The 13,693-nt window shown below is 38.4% G+C and overlaps 1 protein-coding gene across 6 annotated transcripts in view; it reads left to right on the top strand.

The window, feature by feature from the left end:
• Positions 1–13,693, top strand: part of LOC134227502 (homeobox protein prospero) — a 352,970-nt gene that overhangs the window by 80,038 nt on the left and 259,239 nt on the right. Inside the window, exon 1 of one of the 6 annotated variants that reach the window (XM_062709054.1) lies at positions 1,239–3,700. The exons of 4 other annotated variants lie outside the window; for them this stretch is intronic. The gene's annotated coding sequence lies outside the window, so the exon portion shown is untranslated. Of the gene's footprint in view, positions 1–1,238; positions 3,701–3,957; positions 4,362–13,693 lie in introns of those variants that run through there. One more of the 6 variants, XM_062709062.1, reaches the window with a different exon arrangement.

Raw genomic sequence — 13,693 nt, 5'->3', positions numbered from 1 at the left:
TGAAGTGGTTCTACCGCGTCGTACTTAAGGATCAATACAGCATCCGTTAGTAGTCCTCCCATGCACGCTTCTCCCGCTTCACATTCTCGTTCGCTCCGCAAATCACTTTCACTATCACGGTGGCTTTCCACCATGCTGCCAGGCCTACATCTACATATCGTATCAATCGTCGTATTCCGCTGCCATCGTCATAATCACATCAATACTCTTTTTTCTCGTCGAATGACAAAAGATGCAAACCCGTCCCGCCTCATTTCCCCCCAACATTATCACAACTCGGCCAATGTTTCGTCGTGGCTAATCGGGCTGCCACTTGAGAAGGCAACGAATCGAGAACCAAAGGAAAGCTTCGGCCCGGTGCCGTCTCCCTATCAGCAGTTCCGTCGTATCTGGTTGGACCTGCGCCGAATTTGCCCCAAGAATCAAGAAGAAGCTTTCTTTGCTTTCTTCGTTTGCGGAGCGAACGACAGACGACGTTCAAAAAACCCGACCGAAGACCGACATCGAGATTATTATAATATAGCTTTTGAAATATATTCCGGGTCCGAATGCTGCGAGGACTGGAGATGGGGCTATGTACAGATGGGAAAGCGGGAGGGAGATATGTGGGTGCCGAGCGGAACGGGTTCTGTACATAGGCGGCGGAAATACGAGAGGGAGGCAAGATTAAGAAAATTGTTGCAGCAGAGCAGCGTGCGAAGCCTTCGGTTTTCCGAAGGAAAACTGCTTCGGGCTGGAAGTATATGTTCTTCTAAATGAGTGTAGGTTTGTGTTAGTTTATGGCTAGTTTCGAGCACATAGGACCGGTTGGATGGTGTGCGGCTTGAGGACGATTGCGGAGAAGGAGAGAGAGAAAGTGCGAGCACGTTAGGGCGCATGTGCGCCCCTAAATTTTCTAGCCCGGGTGCGTGTGTATGAGCGGAAGCAGGAGGATATTGTGTGCGTATGTGTGAGTGGGTGGTGGTGAGCTTGGGGGTGAGGATTTTCCCCGGCGCCGAGCTTGCCGTCGTCATCGTCATCGCCTATCGTCTGCTGAGAGAATCTTCGGACGGTGAGCTTGGATGCCTCGCGCGCGCTTGCTGCCGCCTGTGTGTGGGTTAGGGAGAGAGTCTGAACATCTCCGTGTCTCTGTGCGAGGAGTGCTCGGTCGTTTCGCTTTGGTTGCCGCTGTAAGGAACAACGGAAAGTCGACGCTCCCCGTATTCTCAAGTCGTCGTCAGTCGTTAGCCAAAAGTCGGACGAGATTGCTGCAAAATTAAAAACATCTTCGGTCACACGCGCGCATATATTGCATACACACAGGAGCAAAAAAAGCAAGCAAAGCAAAAAGAAGAAAGAATAATAACAAAAATACTTCCGACTTAAGAGACTTTTACACAGATGTGTATATATTTTAGTGTGCATAGCTTATAGTTAGATACAAAGTGACCGAAAGGAGCAAGAGCAAAGCCGGACTATCGTCTCAAGTTATACCCCTCTTATATATTATTATATATTCTTTAACTTGGCAAAATCATCATCGTCGGAAAAACCACCCCTTCGAGAAATTTTCTCTATATAAAATTTAGTGTAATTTTCTTCTCTTAATAAATATTTACCCACACACCACCGGGCGCCTCGATCCGTCGTGCGTTCTGTAGAGGCGCTTCTGGCTTCAATCCTTCGCCTCTCGTGTGGGTCGCTGTTCGCAGAGAAGATAGACTCGCCGCTGTAAGGAGCTGCCATCGTCCTCGTGTGTCCTTCTTCTTACATATTATCGTAGCTCCGGAGAAAGTCGTGCACCACATCTAACTCGACTCTCTTACGGTTCGGACCTAAAACGTACACGCGGCGTACATTTTCTTAGATTCGTTGTCGGAACGCAAAAAAAAAATACCAAAACTAAAACAAATTCAAATCAAATCCACCAGTCACCATCATTAAATCCCGGGTTTCGAGTTTGTGAAATCAATCAGTTTCGCGAAGTAACAACAAATGATAAATCGGTAAAACAAACTTTCGTAAATCGTGTTGAACAGCTTTTGAACGGCTCTTGAATCAGCTCAATCTGTACTCAGAAAAAAAAATCACGAGATGGATCACCAGCAAAACCGTGAATAAAAGATCGCTGAAAGATTCGTTACGCGAGGATTACTCCAACAACAGTGTGGTATCGAAAGTATCCTAAGAAGAAGTTTGAAAGTGTTGCGCGCAAAAAAATGGCCTTCATCCACCAGCTCTCGTTGGCCTTAAGTCTGCTGAACTCCAAGGATATTGTTCGTGCCAACAGTTCCGGTTCACTGCCAAACGCCACTATCACCGGTGCCGTGGCCGGAAGTCCTCGCCGTAGATCAGTGTTCCCACCTTCCGGGGTGCCAATCTTGCTTTGAACAAGTTCTTCAGTTGGATTTTAAGTTATCAAGAACCAAATAAACGACTATATCTAGTGTGTGTGAAACTCAATGAACATGTTCTCCATAAAGGCAAATGAATACAAGGAAACGGCGAAAATCATCTTGTTTCATTAATTGTGCAAAAACAAACCGCAAATAACAAACCAAAAAACAATTGCAAAAGATGCTGAAGACCAGAACACGCGGAAGACAAAATGAAAAAATCACGAAAACTGGTCAAATTGTTGCAAAATGTCATCCGAAAGAAATGAGTGAAAAATTATGTGAAACAGCAAAATGGTCAGACAACTACAATGATGATTGATGCGGTTGGCTCCCGTACTGCCATAGGCCAAACCGATCTAATCGATCATCGTATCAAAGCTAGAATAACAGTAAAATAAAGTCTAGTTAAATAAACTAAACGCAAATAGTTAAAAAAAACACTGAAAAATATTTCTCCCCACGAACCGCGAAAAGCGTCGCGCTAAAAGGACATGCTCTCACCACCGGCACCGCCACCTCAAATTGTTGTGTGGTAGCAGAAGCAGCAGTACCCCAACCCCCCCAAATTTAGTTTGTCGCAATTTTTTACTACTGCAAAAAATCCCCACGACAACCGCCAGAATAAAAAAAATACAAATCACCGGAGAAGATCAGTGAGAGTGAAAATTTTCTGACCAATATAAAACCCGGAAAAATAGATTGAGAAGATGAGGAAGAATTAAAGTCTGAGTGAAGAGTATCTTTAAGTTTGAGCTAACAACAACATAACATTCGATCAACAAACACGAAGACAGTGCGAAATCGATAAAAGTTAAAAAAAATAAAACGCGCGAACTGTGTAGACGGCTAGAAGAAAAACTGTACGAAAAACTGAAATAAACCTTATCATAAAAGTGCTTTGCGATGATATGTGTCGTAAAAGTGCGAAAATAGCTTACTAAAAAGCCACGCGAAAGCTAAAACTAAGGAGAGTTCCCTCGTGGAAACGAGGAATTCGCCATCACCAGCGAGTATTGAACACAGAAAAACCCCCGGATTCGACATCAAAAACCATATGACGACAAACAAAACTAACCAAAAAGTGAAGACAGTAGTGCAAGTGTGTGTGTTATTAAGAACAAGAAGAGAACAAAAGGAATACTCGTCCCCACAAAACAAATGAACAAAGTGAGAATATGTCAAACTGCGGAGAGAGAAGAAAAAGTGAAAGTGAACAATAGAAAATACTGCAAGAAGACAAATAAAAACAATAGTGAAGCTAACCGCAAGTGCAAAGCGCAATTTAAAAATAAACATACATTTAAATTCAAAGCAAACCCCCGGTACGTGTATCACATGTGTGGAATAGCAACAGCTTAAACCCTGTCCCTTCATTATTCTAGCGCTCATTCGTTTGCCCACTTTTCTGTTTGATCCTCTTCCAGCATCCCAAGCAAAGGCCAAGCGCCCGTAACAGAACGTGATACCAAAATAGTACAAATAACGTCTTTTCCCGTTTCATCATCCTCAACCGAACTCCTCCCCCCCCACCCGCATTTATTACCTCCCAATAAAGTCCCATTTTTTTAACGAAAATATAATAAAACAAATAACACCTCGTCGTCGTCGTCGAGTTAGAAAAAGTTCGCCTGGTCGTCGTCGTTGAACGAGAACGAAAGGTGGCTGCCAGCAGTGTTTATTTCCGACGCTGCCATCCACTGCATTCGTCGTGTTCGTCGGCTCCACCGAACGAACGAAGGCTACGCATGGATTAGAACAGCGCAAACACAGAAAAAAAAATTAACAGCAACTGCAACGGTGTGAACTGTGATAACAATAGCTAAAACAGCAACCAAGTCGAAGCGGCGAAACGCGTTGAACGCGCCGCGCCGAACACTGCGACGAAAGAAGAGAAAGCGAAAGTCGCAAAAGAAAAAGCCTCGAAAGAGGAGAAGAAGAAAAACACAAACAAGGACAATTGAGTGCGTGGACGGTTCACATATGGTGATGTATCATTCAAAGAAAACAACAAAAAAAAATACCTGACAAAAAATCAAAAAAAAAAGTTCACTTTAACGTGTAGGGTAGTTGAATTTTTTGAGTTGCTAAAATGTTTTGCGTTCGAAAGTTAGAATCAGACGAGAAGGGATCCGAGCGAGACAAAATTGATATGGCGGATGCATACATGACGGAAATGCTATTATTTTTTCACGTTTTGTGCTGTAAATAAATATTATTTTCATTGTTTTTTGTTTCTATTCAATATTTGTGTTTGTTTCATTTTATATCACATTTCTGTTATTTTGTTTTTAAGCGTTTTCTTCAGTGTATTTGTTTTTAATGTTTTTTAGTTTGCTGTAAATATGTTTTGTCATACATGTATTTTTTTTTTCATCATTTCAATTTGAAAACATTCATTGGTGTTCATATGACTAACATCGTGTTTTCATGTTATGAAAATACATCACGAATATAATTCATGATTTCATGATTTATTTTCACGTAACGCATCCAATGCTTTACGATTTGGTTGTTGAGATAAAAAAAAACACAGGGCTCGAACTCGAGTCCACTGAGTGAGAGTCCGGCGTGCTACTTCTCAACCGTTCTTGTTTCTTGGATACGAAGTGTTTGTTAGAAGTATAACCGGTTATGCATTTTGTCGACTGGTAGGGATTGCACAGTACCCTGAATAATATTCCATGAATTATGAATAATAATCATGATTTCATGAATTTGTCAGTTAATTGGGTCCTAAAGCCCTACCTCGTTTATGGTTGCAAACGATAGTGCATCGGTCAGGAATACTTGTACCGTTGTTATAAAAATTCTGGTAAAATTCTAAATCAGTAAAAATAATATTTTTGTGTTTAAGACATTTTAAGGCAAATTTTGGACTGTGCAACATTTCAGAACGAATGAACCATCAGCCCAAAACGTCAGCCCCATATATTAACTGTCAAAGGTTGAGTCAAGTGTCCTGCGGTGTTTTGCTAGTGCGTTTGAATCCGTACGTCAAACAAGACCGAAAATGTCGAGGAAGCATTTTTCATCTATTTTTCAATTTCAAATTAACCGAGTCTAAAGAAAAACTGACACGTTTAGAATGAATACCTTCATCGTTCCCTGAAAGAAAATCGAATATCGATTCTTCATTTTAGTACCCAATTATTTTCATGATTTTCAATTCATGATTATGGGTATGCATTTGTTTCCGTATAAATTGCTACATAAAGTTATTTTAAAAACATGTCTCATGAATACAGAGCAATGCAAAAGCAATGTCACAGTTGTGGAGAAAGATACCGTTGAAGAAGGAATAAATAGAAGTTTAAAACCCTGATTAATCCACCTAGCAGTGATGGTGCTTTCCTTGTGCATTGTCATATTTTTAAAGATTTTTACATAACAAAAACAAAAAAAAATCTGCAATTGACCTTCTTTGTCAAAACTTGTATCTCTGTCGATTCTTTGGCTTATTTGGGGACAACTTTCCAAAAGAAACCATATTTTTTGAAGCCTCTAACTATTTTTAAAATCGAAAATAAAAACCGAAAAAGTGTTGCACGTGTGAACCGGCCTGAAAAATTCAGCTGATGTTCGTTCAAAATCGGGCCAATTTTGAAATAAAACAGCACTTTTTCGATTTTTGTTTTAAATTTTAAAAATACTTAGAGGCGTCAAAACATATGAGTTCTTTGGGAAAGTTGACCTTAAATAAGCCAAAGAATCGATTAAGCAAATAAAAATTTTTGACGGGAAAGTTCAAACAATTTAAGCCGATTATTTACCCAATTTTGGTCTAACATGAGGCCAATGCTTCAAAACGTTTCACACAGAAGCCACTTTTTTTCAATTTTTTGTTTTTGAAATAGTTAAAGACTTGAAAATATGAGTTATTCAAAGCATCAACAATGACATTTAAACGGGATTGAATTTTCGATGAAAAAGTGAAATTTTGACGTTGCTTGCGGGAAGCCAAATTTAAATAAATGGAGTCAGCACAGTTTGCTCATACTCCCATGTTTAAAACGTACCAAAGTAGTACTATCAAGTTTGATTCACTCAATTGAAAGTTTAATACATTCAATTTTGAATTTGGCCGAAAGTTCAAGGTTGCTTCCTACACTTAATTATTTACCATCGTTGGACTGTTTTGCTTTTCTCTTTTTGACGACAGAAAAAAGAGTAGATAAACCTAGAGGTGATCCAGCCTAGGGCTGCAAGCCTCTTTAGTAAAGAAATAAAAAAAAGAGAAGATAAAAGTGAATATGGAAAAGAACTGGAAAATTTGTTTAAAAGTACTCAATGTAATTTGTTTCTGAGGTTCTTCTTTGAATCTAATCATCTGTGACAGAGTTTCAACCCTAACAAATAATAAAATAAGAACACAACATTAGTGCGGCAAGTGTGTTAAGAGTGAAATCAGTAGTTATTCAGTTTCATTCCAAATTTTCAACCACTGTTCTAGTTTGAATCTGGACCAAAATAGAACAAACTCGCTTTCCAAAAAAAAAAAAAATTATGTTGAGGCCAAGAAAGGAGCCGTAATTGCAATTGATTGGATAGATCCGTAGATAAAGTGACGCATTCATACACAAAACAATTGAAAAATATTTGAATCTTGTGATTCATCCGTAGCTCAAATCTCCAGAAAATAGAACTGAGCGTTATGCCAATTTTAAGTTTTTCGACAGTTGACTGGTATAACAATTGAATCTAAAACAGCTGCTGGGAAAATGAATGTTCGAGATTCATATTCAAAATGACCGCCCCGAAAAATTTGAATCACTGCCGATTTCACTCAGTGGAAGGGATTTACGTTGCATAAAACGTCATTCAAGAGCATAGAAGTGAAATAAAATTGAATTTTTTTTAACAGCTGGCTTCACTATTTGCCTCAATTAGGTGAAAGCTTCATGTTGTTTTGAGGTGGAATTCAACACATTTTTTTACGTGGACATGTAATCCTACAACTTATTTTATAAACACCCCAAATCAAATACAGTTCATTTGATTTCCATATGAAATATGTATTTGGACGCTAATGAAAGGAAATTTTCAAACTTGAAAAAAAACGACGTTGCTTACAAGAATCATTACCTCAAATTATGACTCCATGCACATTTTGAGCTCAAAGATTCAGAAAAACCTCTAATTGATCGAAGCCAAAAAAAATTCATCCGTGAAATTTTTTTCAAGCCCCCTACCGCTTGAAATTTTTCTCCAAGATTTGATGGTATTTTTTTGTATATTCCTTTATTCTTGCCTTGGGCTGAAATCTCTTTAATACAGATTACAAAATTAGTTCAATTATTTCAAAATGCGCATATTGAATTTTTAAGTACCGTCGTGCTAGGCTTCTTTTGACAAATCGGGGGCTACTTTGGACATTTTAAAACAAGAATTACAACGAAAATTTCTATCAATTTGCCATTATCACCATTCGGGTGTCTTGTTGATACACCCAACCGGCGGTTGTTAGATTTTCTAACGATTCTGTATAAGAATCTACCAAAACCTGTATAAGAACTGGGCATATACGAAATGGGGAGATTTTCATACAAGTGTTGTATAAGAATCTAACAATTTTGTAAGCTTTTCTAACAATATTTGTTTGAGAGCTTACATTTTTTGTATAAGAATCTAACAATTTCGCATATGCCCAGTTCTTATACAGGTTTTGTTAGATTCTTAAACAGAATTGTTAGAAAATCTAACAACCGCCGGTTAGAAAATCCAACAACTGTTTCAACTTTCTGTTTCAAATTTGGTATTTTTTCCCGTATTTTTTTAGAAAATCAAATATCAAATATAGATATTAATCATGCAAGATTGATGTTTCTGCTCGTTGGCACCCTAATATGGGTAAGAAAAAAATCATGTGAAATCTATCTGAACTTCTAGTGATGATTCTTCTTCTTCTTATTGGCATGACATCCCAACACTGGGGACAGAGCCGCCTCACAGCTTAGTGTTCATTAAGCACTTCCACAGTTATTAACTGCGAGGTTTCTAAAGCCAAGTTACCATTTTTGCATTCGTATATCATGAGGCTAACACGATGATACTTTTATGTCCAGGTAAGTCGAGACAATTTCCAATCCGAAAATTGTCTAGACCGGCACCGGGAATCGAACCCAGCCACCCTCAGCATGGTCTTGCTTTGAAGCCGCGCGTCTTACCGCACGGCTAAGGAGGGCCCTGATTGATTTGTTCGTTTTTTGTCTTATGTTTTGTCCAACTAAGACACTAATCCCGTGTCGAAACGTCGGACGAATAATGTAAAAGTAAAGTTTATAGTATTTTTGAAAACAATGTTCTTATTTCAAAAATTCATCCATTTCTTTTAACAACGTTTTGATATTGTTATTTCAACTAAACGGCCATGGATAATTTTACTTCACACTTATTTTCAGTGTGATTTCAATTGCCTTTTGCATAAATTTGGAAGGAATTTTGTTCTATGTGCGGTAAAGTGCAACAATCTCATTTTTTAGGGGTTTTGTTAAGTTTGAAATACTGTACCACTCATCAAAAATCTACTCCTCCGCTTATTTTTAATCGCTACAGAAAATGAGCGCCAGATAGTCGCCTAGAAAAAAAGCTACTTTGATCTTTTCAAAAATTCTGTCGACACGTGGTGGATCGTGGCGATGAATGCTTTGATAGCAAGTGCTATTTGTACTGCGGATAAATTTTTCACATCTATGAGAGCCTTGGAAAATGATCACGAAAGTTGTCATTTTGTTGCAAGGTCCAATACCTATCTTAAATCTATTATAAAAAAAAATATCATAAATTTTTGTGCATGGGGGCTCTTTTAAATCAAGCTCGGAAATATTTTGCTTTTGGAGCGCCACTAACAAGATCTTAAAGAAATTTGACAATATTTGTCATTAACTTTTGACCGGATTCTAATTAATTATTATATTCAGTGTTCTTGGCTTAGCAGTGTTATCACTCACACGAACGAGGCGCAGTGGTCTTGTTCTGACGTTTCATCCCTGATGAAATTCCCAAATTTGGTTCGAAACGTCAGAAAAATACCGCTATACCAGGGAAGGAATTATCGCCGCCGACGAATCGACGTGACAGCTCATGGAAAGTAATTCAAATTCTTTGCCCCACGACGCTATGGGAAAAATCATCAAACACTACCGACTGAAAATATTAGGATATACCTCCTTAAAACGCTGTTTACAATGTCGTTTCTTTTATTACATTCTATAATGTACGTAGGCCACGACCATTACGATAGTGCTAACAGTCGTCTACGTGCATTTTCGTACTGTGGAGTGTGGGTTCGATTAACGCTGCATACTCCATGCTCCACTAGTTTACTGGGGGGCTACTATCAAAAGTGAGCATCACCGATGCACAGTGTCGTATTTCGTAGTTTTAGTGATCCAAATACAGAACCTGTTAACAATAATTGGTTCGAGGTATTTAATTCGTTAGTTAATAAATATAAAAGTGCTCAAAAATCACTAAGCTGTCAGGCAAAAATACTAAAACGAAATCTTATTTAAATTAAAACTGTATTCGATCCATGGATATTGTGATTGATTGTCTTTTATTCTACCACTGCAACGCACAACGCAAACATTAAGACACTTACTTACTTACTTATGGATCCTGTACACCTCCGGTGGTGCAAAGGGCCGACTTGAAAGATCTCCATCCTGAGCGATGCCCGGCTATCGCTTTAACCTGTTGCCAGGTTAGATTTCGGTCGACTTCTTTTATTTCTTTATTGAGGCTTCGCCGCCATGAGCCTCTGGGTCTGCCTCTGCTGCGATGTCCCGCTGGGTTCCAGTCTAATACTTGCTTACAGATTTCGTTTCCGCCCCTACGTAGAGTGTGGCCGACCCAGCCCCACTTCCGATCCCGAATTTCTGTTGTTATCGGCCTCTGGTGACAACGACGATGGAGCTCGTTGTTTGAGATCCAGTTGTGAGGCCACCAGGCCCGAATTATATACCGCAGGCATCTGTTAATGAACACCTGCAGCCGTTGAGTGTTCTCCACTGATACACACCATGTTTCGCTAGCGTATAACAGCACAGATTTCACGTTAGAGTTGAAAATTCGTATTTTGGTGCGTTCACTTATCTGCCTGTTTTTCCAGATATTTCTTAAACTCGCAAAGGCAGCCCTTGCTTTCAAGGACAGCAAATAATACAGCAAATAATAATATTGTTTTATGTTCGCGTTTACTGTTACGTGAATGCACCTTCCAATAATTACTTGCGAGTTAACAAATCATTGAGTGATAGTTGGCCAAAAAGGAAGATTCTTTAATGCCTCTGTAACTCAATTCAAACAAACAATTTGATTTTGAGAGATGTTTCAGTTTTTTTTAAAGACAATTTTTTTGTTTAAAATATGTAGCTTCCTAAAACCATTGTGAGTTGGTTTTGTGAACCATTGTGAATTGTTTTCTAACTCCATCTGCAACGAACGAGATGAAGCATCAAAAGAAGATTTGATTATTTTGAGCAAAATTTTGAAATTAAATAGTTGATAGGCGTATAGAAATGTGCAATTTATTGCTAATAGCTTCAATTCCGTCTGATTCATTGTAAAATGCAAATTCTGCTGAATAATTGGGTCCTAAAGCTGTACCTAGTTTATGGTTGTAAACGATAGTGCATCGTTCGAAAATCCATGAACCAATCTGTAAATAGTAAAAATCCGTAAACATTATATTTCTTGTTTGACATATTTTTATATATATTTTAGGCTGAGCAACGCCTTTTGCTAGGAATACAACATTTCAGAACGAATAAACTATCAGCCCAAAACGTCAGGTCCACATAATGCTTATTCCTGTACGTCAAACAAGACCAAAAATGTCGTCATTCGAATGACGTGTATCTCAATTGACAAAATCAATAGACCTTTTCACGAGACGTTTAAAATCAGCTGATTTTATCGTCAATTGACAGTTCTTCTATAAAAATGACAGCTTCAGGTTTGCGGGTTTTTTCAGCGGTTGTAAACAAGTGCCGTCTGTCACATGAAAATGCTTATTGAAGGGAGGCACTGATCAATTGAGACGGCCAGTAAAACGAAAGGGGTAAAGCATGGCCGCCTAGATTTACTGTTCGGCGTTTTAATGAGTGAGACGAATTTCATCAGCACTGTTTAACATAAATCATCTTATCTATATGCAGTTAGCATGGAGCAGAGGTAAGCTGGATGACTCGCTCGATTCTGTTTGTCACTTTTTCCTTTTTTATTGATATCATCGTATTATTGATAAAAAAAAGTTTCACAAGTTTCCATATGGTTCATTCAATCCTATTTTAGTTGTATCAACAACAAACATTGTTACTCATAAAAAACCATTATTGATTCGACACAGAATCCTGTTCATTCCCTGTTAGCCCCTGTTAGGTGGATTAATCTGGGATATTCCAGCAGAATCAGAATCATGTTTTAGCCGTAATATTGGAAAACATTTTTCCATCTTTCATTCTTTCATTACATTCAAACATTCAGACATTAGTAAAATTAAGTCCGCTAGGAGAATGGAAGTCTGATACACTGCATGGGAGGCTTCGATATTTTCTCTCCTCCATCCCAGCAACTTGAAAGCAGAATGGATAAAGCAGAACACCTGATGGGTTTTGGTTTTTTTTCTAGTAGATCAAGCGTAACACAAATGAACCAGCCGTAGCTTCCCTGGATACCATACCAAGTTTGGCTTGGCGAACTCTGTTGCTCGTTGTTTACGCAGCAACGGTCGCTCATAATCGCTGTTTGGTATCCATCTGAGTAAGGCTGTTCACTCACTGGTATAGGATGCTATGATTGAATTAGATCAATGCTTGTCCGCTTCACTCACGCTTTCAATGCCTGGTCCAGGCTTGTACCACCTACGAATTTGTGCAAATGGTAACGAAAATGCTCAATGGTAATGCTAATGCTACCATGGGTTCGATTCCCGGTCCGGTCTAGGTTTTCTTTTTATTTCCCAGAGCATAAGAGTTTCATCGTTCTAGCAATGAAAATATAACAATTGAGCATTGAAACATCGTCAACGAAGAAGGAAAAGAACTTTTAAATTTCTTAGAGGATTTAGAAATTATGAACCTTTTATTAGTTCAAGAAAATATTTTAAAAGTATGGGATCTTGAGTAACAGTTTGCAATTCGAATCGAGAATCCAGGAATGAAAAGGATATTATTAGGTGTCAGTTTCTGAGAATTTTGATCTCGTGTTCTCAGAAATATGATAGAAGTTTTGGCAGAGAATTGAGAATCTGAAAAGTACCTTACAGATTTGTATTATAATGCTGCGATGTGTATCCAGGCCTTCTATAGCTCAGCAAAATTATGCATTGCTACAAAGTAGATCATGCGGAAGGTGACTGATTTCGAAACGAGACTTAGCCTGGGCTAGTTATTTTGTTATGCCTAGAAGAGTCAACTATGTACAGTCCCGGAGTAAGACAAAAAGGTAGAGATAGGCAACAATTTGACGGAATTCAAATAAATCTAAGTTTGCTTTAAATAATTCGATTTTTATGAAACCAGTTCCATCGGACGCAGAAATTTTTCCAAATTTCCTGTCTTGTAAAGGGTTTTTTCGAGGGTATGTAGAAAATGCATTTTTCTTATGTTTGTCATTATTTGTGACGTGAACTTTCATCGGGATTCATGATTTACCCAGAAACTAGAACTAATTCTCCGGCTAATGCTAATTATAGGTCGAAGATGTTTCCTCTCGCAAAGTCCATATTCGGACTAGAATATTTTAAGCGTCCGATGAATCCAGCTTTGTCAAAATCGTATTATTTTCAGCATTATTTTCGTCAAAATACAGGCCGGACTCGATTATCCGGAGTGTTGAAAAAAATTTCACTCCGGGTAATCGAACCCTCCGGATAATCGAGCCATTTTTTGTTGTTGCTGAAAATTTAACTTTTGCTCAAATAACCTTTATTTTGGTTATATAACATCTTATAAAATATCCCGTTGGTCCGTTCATGGATTCTGACTACCGTTAGAGGTCAGCGCCAATCCGCAAATCGTCGGCGGCAACGTTTGTCATAATTTTGGTCGGCATTTTTTTTTATTACGTTCGTAAAGCAAAGTTTTTTTTTCAGGATACATTAACGGGAGAATCCTTTTAATTTATCTGGAAAAATCTAATGAGCTGTCTCAGGTGATTTTTCCAAGTTTTTCGAATTTTCAACAGGAATTGCTCTAAAGTTTTTACGGGAATTTGTTTGAAATTTTCACGGGAAAATGTTTAGAAGTTTGTCTATGCCATCGGGCATGCATGCTTAGAATTTAACAGATTCCTTGTGATTTTTTTAAAGTTTC

Source organism: Armigeres subalbatus, chromosome 1 (assembly GCF_024139115.2).
Source record: "Armigeres subalbatus isolate Guangzhou_Male chromosome 1, GZ_Asu_2, whole genome shotgun sequence".
Classification (NCBI taxonomy): domain Eukaryota; kingdom Metazoa; phylum Arthropoda; class Insecta; order Diptera; family Culicidae; genus Armigeres; species Armigeres subalbatus.
Note: the sequence above shows the minus strand (reverse complement) of the source record. Positions and strands in the feature narration are given on the sequence as shown.